The 9,868-nt window shown below is 41.7% G+C and overlaps 1 long non-coding RNA gene across 1 annotated transcript; it reads left to right on the top strand.

Moving 5' to 3' along the window:
* Positions 1 to 6,283: 6,283 nt before the first annotated feature.
* Positions 6,284 to 9,536, top strand: LOC128919807 (uncharacterized). Its single transcript, XR_008469941.1, has 2 exons — positions 6,284 to 6,634; positions 6,699 to 9,536. It is a non-coding gene; the product is annotated as an uncharacterized LOC128919807 (long non-coding RNA).
* The last annotated feature ends 332 nt before the right edge of the window (positions 9,537 to 9,868 follow it).

Genomic DNA, 9,868 nt, shown 5'->3' on the forward strand with positions numbered 1-9,868 from the left:
GTCCTCATTCACCACCAGACCCATACGCTTCGCTTCTTTATCTAGTCTGGAAAACGCAGAACAAACGGCGCGGTTGTTGCTTCCGACTGAGTAGGCAACTGAAAAGTAAAGTCCTCTCTCGACGAACAGAAACCAAACTCTACAAGTCCCTTATCGTCCACGTTCTGTTTTATGGTGCAGAAGCATGGACGATGTGAACATCCGATGAGACGAGACTTGGAGTTTTCGATAGAAAGGTTTTGCGAAAGATTTATGGTCCTTTGAACATTGGCAACGGCAAATACCACAGACGATGGAACGATGAGCTGTGTGAGGCTGGTTAGGTTATGTTATTCGAATGGATAAAAGCAATCCACCTTTGAAAGTGTTCGTTACAGTACCCGCTGGTGGAAACCGAGGAAGACCTCCACTCCACTGGAAAGACCAGGTGTAAAAGAACCTGGCTTCACTTGGGCCAAAACTGCTGCTGTTGTAAACTCAACTCAACTCAACTGTCAAAAAGAATATTTCCTCATTGGAAACAACAATATTTCCTCATTGGAAATAAAGCACCCGTTATTTTATTAAAGCTTTCATTTGCATAAAACCATAGGAGAATTGACTTATAAAACGTATAAAAGAGATTTTTTTATATATCTTCCTTATATCATTGGCTTTTGAAATCACCCAGCGAGACGATTTAAAAACCTACTCAATACTTTCCTGTACTTATGAACTAAATTATGAGTTCTAATAACCAAATTTAAGTGTCTTTAAATTTGATTTAAATTTGATCAACATTTAGTGTTTCCTTATGGATAAGAAAATATTTAAATTCTCGAGAATACTTTCCATTTTATATCCACATTGTAATAATTTTTGGGCTTGATTGAAATTGATCTCTCTTGACGCTCAGAAATCAATAAGGACCTTATATGTTTCTTCGGAATTCATAAGCTTACAAGATAAATTGTATAAATATTGTGTCAAGGATAGCAGAAGTGTGTGCATCTTTAATTATTGCAGATTATGTTACTCTCCACACATACACCTTTAATTTCCCAGTTATCTACAGTGGAATCATTAGCTCTTGTTTCTCCTCCAAATCTCCCTTCACCACCTTACACTAAAAACCACGATTTCAGCAATTCACAGTGTAATCAAAAACTTACAGACAACCAATGTTAGACCAAACACCGCAACAACAAACATTTATCTCGAACGTGTAAAAGTGCGCTCAATGAGCAGCACTTAATATGGCAATTTTACTAGACTTCTTCTAATTAAAATGAATGCTAATTTGTTTGAAGCTAAAACTACAAAGCGCACCACAATAATGCAAAACCTGAACAATTTCCAAACCCACCCTTACAGTGAAAGGAGCAATAAACTGCTGCTGCAAATAGCATAACAACAACGGTGGAAACTACGAACGCCCAACACGGCGTATGAGTAACCCAAGAAGGTACACAAGGCACAGAGACACAAATATTGCCGAATTTGAATATGCAATGCAGCTCATATGCACCGCTATGCAGGCACAGATGTCGTGCAAAACAGACACAAGGCGTTCGAAGGAGTGAAGCAGCGAATGAATTTTGGGGCAAATTGTCATATTGTCGTTTATCCAGCTCAGCATGGCTTAGTTGTCGATTTGTTTGCCAATGTGTACATCTCTATGTGTGTGTGTGTGTGTTTGCTTATGCTGTGAAATACAATGTGAACGTGTTGCAGCCACAAAGACACACATGTAACGAGCGAAGCGAGAGATTCGTGTAAACAACAACAACAACACAGATAATCGCACGTTTCCAAGAATCCGAAAATTTCTGGAAAATAGCAAATGAAATTTAACTGAAATAAAACCCTAATTTATAGCTAACGATGTGTGTGTGTTGATTGTTGTTGTTGCGTATTTTGCATGGCTTGCCGTGTGGCAGAGAGGCGACATTCGCTTTTGCTTTCGGCAGCACAACAATGACACATTTTGCTTTTGCCTTTCTTGCTGTTCTTTTGTTGTTATTATTGTCGTAGTTATAGATTTTCATTTCTATGCCACACGCAGACAACAACAACAACATCAACAAAAACAGCTACATGAATGTTGCATTATGAAATGTTTCTCAGCCATTGCTGTGGCAAGCGAAATTATGTGCGTTCGTGTGTGTGTGTGTCAGTTTTTCCAAGTGCGTTTACAGTTTTTCTGCAAAAAGTAAAATATTTAACCCTTTCGCACATTAGCACTTTCCACAATTCTCAACTTTCAAACTAAGTACCTACTTACTAACACACACACACATATATATTTATCTTACACTAACACTACTACTTAACTCTCTGTATGTATGTGTGTCTGTGTGTTTGCGCTGGCGTTAGATAAGCAGCGTTGAAACGCAGCAATAAATAGCAAACATAAATGAGTGCGCAGCGCCAGGCCAGTTGCATGTGGCACAAAGTGAGGGGCGCTGCGAGCGGTTGCGTTGCAATGTGGAATCCTTAAAATAATTATGTGAAATGTTTATCGCGTTGAGTGCAGTTATGTGTACCGACCGACTGTGCTCACCTACATTTATCTACTTTCTGTAGTTGAATGCCGCAAATCCTTTGCATAAGAGACGCCAAAGTGGGAGGGGTGCATGCAACAATGTCAGCGTTGAATTGTTGTCTTTGCAAAATAAGGACAATAATCTGGTTGGTGCTAAGCGCACACTTTGAGAAAAATTATATGGCTGAGAAGATCTCATAGATAATGCAATTTAGTGATTATTATTACTTTTTTAAGTTGTTTGTGCTTCAGGGCCTTATTGACCTTTTATCTGAAAAGACGTAATTTGGCGATTTTCCAGAATTTGGAACGACTGTTTTCGGTAGTCTTTCAAAAATTTCATGTAATTAAGTATTACTTTAGGTTAGGTTAGGTTACTCTGGCAGGCTACAACGCCACACATAGACCAGTTTTGGTCCTTTGTGAAACCAGATGGAGTGCCGTCACTTGGTTAATGAGGAGTAGTCATCCTTTAGGATGCCAGCGCTTGTTGCGAATTTTAAAAGGCTTTGTGGCTTTACCAACGAAATCTCCTCCAGATTAACGTACTGTGCAGCCCCCAAATGCTGAAGCCGTTGTATTACTTTGCTTCTGAGACCTTCTTCTTCCTTGGCACTACATTCACTACAACTGTGGGTCGTCTCACATGGTCCAATCAGCGCATTCGTTCGGTTTTTTTGCGCTTAACTGACTATATCCATGACGCCGTAGAGCTCATATAGTTCATGACTCAATCTTCTTCGGTACTCCTCACTCACGTGGACGGCTCCCAAGATCTTGCGGATAACATTAATTTTCGATCTTCGAGAGAGTTATTCTGCGCTTGATCTCCACGCTTAAATTGTTGATGGTATTTAGCTGGTTCCGAGATAGATAAATCCCTGAACTATTTCAAATGTATAGCAGTGACATAGTTTCCAAGACGCGAGAAATCTTTGTGTGTAGCCACCAGGTACTTTGTCTTGCCCTCGTTCATCAAAAGACCAACCTCTTTCGCTTCTTTTTCTAAGATGGAAAAATATGCGCTGACGGCCCTGTTTGGCAAGGCCTATGATGTCAATATCAACTGAATATCCCTGTTATCCTTTTTGAATATAGTGCCACTGTGGTGCAGATTAACGCCGAGTATCACTTGTTCCATCATTACATTCCAGGAGAGGGAATCACCCCGTCTAAAACCTCGTCTGATATCGTACGGCTCGGAGTCCTTCGCAATTTTGACAGAGCTAATAATTGCCCTCAACGTCATTCTACATAACCCTATGAGTTTCGCAGGGATACCAAATGTAGACATGGCGTCGAATAGTCAGCTCCTGTCAGTTCTAACAAAAGCGGCGTAGAATACGAAAAAAAGGTGGTGTGAGTCGATCTGTTTGTCGAGGGACGTATTATGCAAATCATCTGTGATCAGTAGTCAACTCACTCGCCGTATAGAAGCGCTTCGAAGGCATTTTTCAAATATATATATCTCCCGGATTCTGCGACAGATCAGAATTAATGTAGAACGCTGCTCTGTTCCGACTACTGACTAATATACGGAAGAGTCCTAGAATTATAGCAGGTGGATAGGTACTTTCAAATCCAAGAACTAAATAAAAAATGTCTCTTAAATATAAATATGAAAACTTTAACACACCTCCAATATGGAAAAGGTAATCTTCTTGAAAAGGGTATCTGGTTTACCGCACAGTGTAGCGTAGGATTATAGCACCTGTGGGAACTAAGGCGCTTGCACACAGATAAATACCGTTAATGGAAGTAGAAGTGTTGCAAAAAATCGGCATTAAGCTAATTTAAATGAGAAAGTGCAGTTAACTAAGTTACGCAATAGTTTTAATTTTCGAGCAGCAATGCGACTGAAAAGCTTTATGCGAAATCGGTGAAAGTTCAACAGCTCGCGGGACAAACACGCGACAAGTGGAAAGAAAAACAACACTTTAATGCGATAAGTCGCGAATTTGCCTGACGGAGGCCGCGGCGTTGCGCTGCGCTGCTTTAATGCACGTCGTAATGAGCTGAAGGCAGAGAGCGGAGCGCGCGCAGTAAAGGGGAAATGCGGTGAGTGCTCTTAAGTGTTTACGCGCCACACACTAACCGACAACTACGATTGCGACGGTGAGTGCGTAAGGGCGCGGAGTGCGGAGCGGGCGGCAGACAATGTTAAAATAACGCACTGAATTGCATTTTCAATTTACTTATCTGCGAGCAGCAATTTCCATAGAATGGAAGTGACTTTGTGCGCGGCGCGTACGAAATGCCAATGTGTCTTACAAATTTGATTAAATGTCGTTCGCACCGGAAGTGCTGCGGTTGCGTGTGAACACGCGCCAATGAGTGTATGTGCGAATGTGTATGTATGCGTGATGCGTGAGTGTGTGGCGCATGTGTCATTGCGCTCGTATGTCAACTGTCAACACCTCATTTGCAATTAAAGGATGAAAAATAAATAAAATTTACAGCGCGACGCTTTTGTACGCGCAAACTTGAAGCTCACATTGCTCGAGGAGCTACTATGTGTTGGTGAGTGTATGTGTGTTCGTGCCACTTGTGAACCGTTGCAGTGGCGTTAATGTCGTTGCACGCAGCGTTGCGGCCCACTAACAGCACTCGGCGTCATCAATAATCAATAAAGATGCCAATGTGGCATAATATATGCGAAAGGGAGAGAGGGAGAGAGGGAGAGAGAGGTGGAGAGGCAGTGAAGGTAGCGGAATAAAATAAAATAAAAATGTTCGCCTGACAATATTCCACTCAAAGGATAATTTAAAATTCCTTTTTTCGGCAATGTGCCGGGAGGACACAAAAGTGCTATGCCACAGCACGACTCCTGGCAGCACGGCAGCCACTGAAAGCTGACAACTGCCAGCCAGCTGCAGCAAGCCGCTCACATGCCCCCATGCATACGCAAGCAGCCGGTGTATGAGCATGTGTATGATATTATGCCACTCGCGCTCTGCTTTTTACATACAAAATTTGGAAATTCCTTTTGGTATTAATTTTTATTGCAATCTTTTGCTTTCGCACCCCTCCCTTCACTTTTCAGTCCCACATCCGCCAGTTTTTGGTGCGCACATGCCTTTGTGCGACTGCCACGCACATTCGCTGCATCTGCAAAACTAAGTGCAACGGCGCTGCCATCCGTTTCACTTGACGCCGCCGGTGGCATGTGACTGCCAGTTTAGGCGCCTTTCAAGTGCCAATCGCTGTGGCCGTGTAAGCAATTGCTTTCAGGGTTGCCTGAACACCTTGCTACACCACCTTGCACCTTGTACCTTGTTCTTTGCAGTTCTCTGCCATAGTGCTTGCTCCTGCAATGTCACACACTACGTCGCATGCTAATCCCTTTTAATGTTTCTATTCACACTGATGTAAATTTCGCCTCAATATCAATACCTTCTTCGATTCACACACTTTTTTCTTACTTTTTACTTTTTTATTTTGGCAATAAGCTGGAAATTAATAAGGCTTTGATCGAGTATTGAGCTCACCTTTGTACTCAACCGCTTTTGTGTTGCGGCTTATCTTAATCCATAAGCTTATTTTATGAAAATTTTTGGCAAAGATGTAGTGACATATATGTATAGATATGTATATATTTTATTAATCTCATTTTAAATCAGTAATAAGCCAACTTCTTCGAAAATACCGAGTTTGAATTAAATAGATAAGCTCTTTATACTTTCCACTTCTCTAGGTTACCTTCCCGTCTACGCATTTTAAATTATACTTCTGTCAGTTGCCACTCTCTAAATTCTGAAAAGTTGCGTAGAGAAGTGATTATTTTTTCCGATTAATTTTAAAAACATTGCTTCCACAGTTCGTTATAATTTAAGATCGAAGACGCTTCTCTTTATTCTATACACTTCGGTTCGAAAAGTTACCTGAAGACGCTGAAAATTGTACTCATCGTATTCTCTATAAATCAGGATATGGAAACTGAATTTCTTAAAACTAAACGCTCCCAATCGAACTAACGCCAGTTTGTCTTGAGCTAAATACCTAGTCAAATTCGATTTCTGATTGAAAATGTCTGTTCTGTTTCCCTGAAACCTCTCATTTACACCAAATACGGAAATGGACTTTAAGCTATAGACCTGACCTCATTTTGCTGTATACTTTTACCAAGAAAAAAGTTAAACCCTCATATCATAACATTTTATTATTATTCTTTCAGAATTATGAACATACCAACTCTCTACAAATTTCTGTTGGAACGTGTATAAAATGAATCCTCATATCGGCGCTCCTCATCGTCGTCGAAATCGCCGAAGTTATTGTTGCCACTCACGTGACTCTTCAATGAGTCTGAAGACCAGGTATAAGAAGAGAGTGGAGAGTTGCTCGAGCCACGCCTGAAAGGTGATGTAGCCGAGCTGTAAGACCACGGATGTGAAGCGTCACTATGACCCCTGTTGGGAGACGGTGGACGGCGATTGATGCCATAATTTTCTTCATTTTGATGTGAGTGGAAAGAAGACTGATGCTGCGAGTGTTGAGCGGGATAATGATGTTGGAAGTGATCGTGTGGCGGTGCTGGATGTGGCGGTTGTTGTTGATGATGATGCTCGTGATAGTCATCGTGATTGTCTGGTTGCTGTTGTGGTTGTTGTGCGTAGTTGTCATTTGGACGACTGTCATGATAGTGTTGTTGTTGTTGAAACTGGTTGTGTGCGTGGTGCTCATGTTGTTGTATCTGTGATGGTGGTTGTTGTTGTGATACTTGAGCGTCGTACTCTTCTTCCTCAAATTGTCCGGGTGCATATGGGCGATGTTGGTGTTGCTGATGTTGTTGTTGCAACTGTTGCTGATAATAATGTTGTTGGTTCAAGCTGGTGGCCGAGTTTATTGTTTGATTAGGGTATAGATGTGGTGGCTCATAGAATTCGGGACGTGGATTAGCAGTAATTATTGTTGGTGTTGGTGAAAAAGGATAACTGTCACCATGATTACTAGCACCATACCCTTGATTGTTGTTATTGCTGTGCATATTGTTGTTGTGTTGGTTTTGAATCACAGCCGCACCACCTTGATGCTGCTGTCCATTGTTAACACCGTTGGTGCCATAACTGTATTGCGGCTCTGCGGGTCGTTGATTGTCAATAATGCCGCTGCCGTGATTGTTATTATTGTTGTTATTAATCTGATTGTTGCTACTAGTAACACCAGCGCTGCCAGCATAATTGGTGCCAACATTCACTGCGCTCGACACTCCAGCGCCAACACCAACTGCGACTCCGCCGCCCCCACCGTCGCTATACGGCGATGTTTGCAGCGTCACACTGTCCAAACCGGGCGCACCTGCCACCACTGAGCTGCTGCCCGCCGACACCAGCGTCTCCGGCTGAACGACAATGTTCGCACCCGATGTGAACGCGGACGCCGGCGAACTGCTCTGCTCGCGTGAGTTCATTTCCGCCAATTTGGTGTTGCGATTGCGCATCATATTCGACGTCATCACCATCACTGTGGGATTAATCGCCTCCATGTTCTCCTTGAGACAGTTCTGCAGCAAATTAACAAAGAAGAAGAACGCCAACAATGTGAGTGCGTTCATTGTGGACGCATTACTTTGACTAGCTGTATGCTTCTTTTTGACAAAGCCCTTAGTCGGCGCAGTGGGATGGGGACGCGAATAGTACTTGGGCGGTGGCGGTGCATAGCCACCGTAACCGCTACCAGCTGTGGCGTGATGTGAATACGAGCCACCTGTGGGCACATGCACAGGTCCGGCAGGATGATAATCATCACCGCCGGCTCCTGATCCATAGGGGGCACCATAACTGTTTTTCAGTTAGAAAAGCATAAGTAATTAATGTACGTGTGGAATAGTTTGAGTTTCAATACTTACCCATAACCAGAGTGTCCAGTACCACCACCAGTGCCGGTTGTGCCTCCGCCCCAACCAGTGCCTCCGCCACCTCCACTCGGATACAAGCCATGCAAATTGGTAGCTTCACTCATCTCGCCCATCTCCGGAGACATTGGGTACATCATATGACCTGGATATCTAGCGCGATCCTCGGCATTTCTGTAATAGAGTTGGAAAGGAAACACAAATGGCTAGTAAGTGTTTTCTTATGGTAATTATTGAAACAAAAGTAAACGACATTTCTTTTAAAAGTATCATATTTTGACACACAAATTCTGCAACTCAGCCTCACAAGGTGTCTGATTGAGCGGTACTAAAAATACACCAACCGCTGATATTCGTATATATCGTTGGCGGTCTGGTCCGCGGATCAATGGACCCGACCATGTATCCTGTTATTGACCGTAGCTTTATAAAACCTGATACCCTCGAGGGAGTTTTTACTTTTAAAGTCCACAAAAAACGCATATCTCGGAGGTTATACCATAATACTCTTCATAACCGTTGGATTCTCCTTAAATATTCACCTGTGTTTCAGTAATCTTGGGTAATCAGCACTTCAATACTTACGCATATTGTTCCATCTCACCGCCAATGGCTGCCAGAAGTGGATCCATCTGGGCATCACTGTACGTTGGGGCATGATTTGGTGGCAAGTTCTCATATTCCTGAAACATTTTTTACAATTTGAGGAGCGGTACTGTTCCTTGCAAATATGTAGGGTTACTTAAGGGTTTCGAATTCTTCAATTGTAATTCTAAAGCCTGGAATTAAAGGAAACCATGAAAAATATATTTCTCTCAAATATTATTCTCATATCCTCCCCAAATATGCTCATGTATTCAATGAACCAGGATTCCACTAAACAAAAACCTCGTGACCATTTTAGTTCAAACCATCAAATATCAAAGACTAATCGAGATTTTTGTTTTAAAATATACATATGCACTGCTTTTATTCGACGTTTGAATAAAATACATATTTATCGTTAATAGTTGGTACAATTAAGCACAAAATATAGTTCACATCCAATGTCCAGATATAGTATTCTTGTGTGTCATGCACAACAACTATTCCGGCGACTTGCAAGAACAAATACATGGCTATCAGAGGACATTTTCCCAAATCACTGCAGATCACTGATACAATAAATAAATTTTGAGGTCGTAGTTTGGTTGAGGTCATATCTGCGGCGCAAGAAGTAGAAAGAAGAATTAAGCGTTCAGAGTTTGTAGCATACTACAAATATGCTTCAATGAATCTATCTTACCTGGGGTTACTAATAATCAGGTAGTGGCACACTTATGCGCCGGCACAAACAATAACAAATGCGTTGGATCATTGTACAAAGTTTCCGAACTGAATTTAATACAATTTTGCTTTTAAAAAACTAATGAGTAATTGAAATGTAAGTGCAGGCCTCAGTTGATTTCTTAAAAAAATATATATTTTTGACTTTGATTTTTTTTAAATGT

Source organism: Zeugodacus cucurbitae, chromosome 2 (genome assembly GCF_028554725.1).
Source record: "Zeugodacus cucurbitae isolate PBARC_wt_2022May chromosome 2, idZeuCucr1.2, whole genome shotgun sequence".
NCBI lineage: Eukaryota > Metazoa > Arthropoda > Insecta > Diptera > Tephritidae > Zeugodacus > Zeugodacus cucurbitae.